The following is a 1,165-nucleotide window of genomic DNA, read 5'->3' on the forward strand; positions in this document are numbered from 1 at the left end:
CAGAGAATTGCTTGAACTCGGGAGGCAGGGGTTGCAGTGAGCTGAGATCAAGCCACTGCACTCCAGCCTGGGCGACAGAGCAAGACTCTGTCTTAAAAAAAAAAAAAAATATGGGCCGGGCGCAGTGGCTCACGCCTGTAATCCCAATACTTTGGAAGGCTGAGGCGGGCAGATCGCCTGAGGTCAGGAGTTCGAGATTAGCCTGGCCAACTTGGCAAAACCCTGTCTTTACTAAAAATACAAAAATTAGTTGGGCATGATAGCGAGCGCCTGTAATTCCAGCTACTTGGGAGAGTGAGGCAGGGAAATCGCTTGAACCCAGGAGGTGGAGGTTGCATCAAGCCAAGATCGTGCCACTGCACTCCCGCCTGGATAACAGAGAGAGACTCCGTCTCAAAAAAAAAAAAAAAAAGAAAATGTGATCTCATTTTTTTGTACTGCTATCATGGGTATTTCCATTCTCTGTAAACTGTTTCTCTTTGTCGCCTACACATGGACACACACACAATCTTTCATTCTCATTTTTATCTGTATATTTACATAGAAACATCTGGAATGATAGTCACTAAATGTCAACAGTGAATTATTCTGAGTGGAGGAATTTAGATCAAATTTATTTTATTTTTGTTTTTTACTTTTTTCCTTGAAAAATTTTGGTATGCTTCAAATTTTTATAATACAGTAAAAGTTCAATAACTATGTGTAGACCAGACACATAGACCAAGACTGTGGTTATGTATAGAATAAGCCAGATTATTAGATTTTCTGGTTTATTCTGTATCATTCTATTGCTATTCTAAGGTATCAGAATTTCACAAATATATGTGTAATGTACTTCATTAATATGTTCGTAGCCTTATGAATATGATTTAAGTAACATCTATACTATAATAGTATGTTCTAGTTGAATGATATTGTAAATATAATTGGCTGTAGTAAAAACACACGAATAATTCAATACCTGAAAACACAATGTATAATGCAGATTATAATTTGGTATATAACAGTAGATGCACTACCTGTGTGGAGTTTATTTGAAAAGTGAAACAAATGCATTGCAGGAGATTTGTGGGCAGCACAGCCTCTATCTTTGAAGAGATATATTTATAAACGATTTAGAAAAACTACTGTATTTGTGACAAACTGAAATTTCCTTTTATTATCA

The sequence above is a fragment of the Pan troglodytes genome, chromosome 12 (assembly GCF_028858775.2).
Source record: "Pan troglodytes isolate AG18354 chromosome 12, NHGRI_mPanTro3-v2.0_pri, whole genome shotgun sequence".
Classification (NCBI taxonomy): Eukaryota; Metazoa; Chordata; class Mammalia; order Primates; family Hominidae; genus Pan; species Pan troglodytes.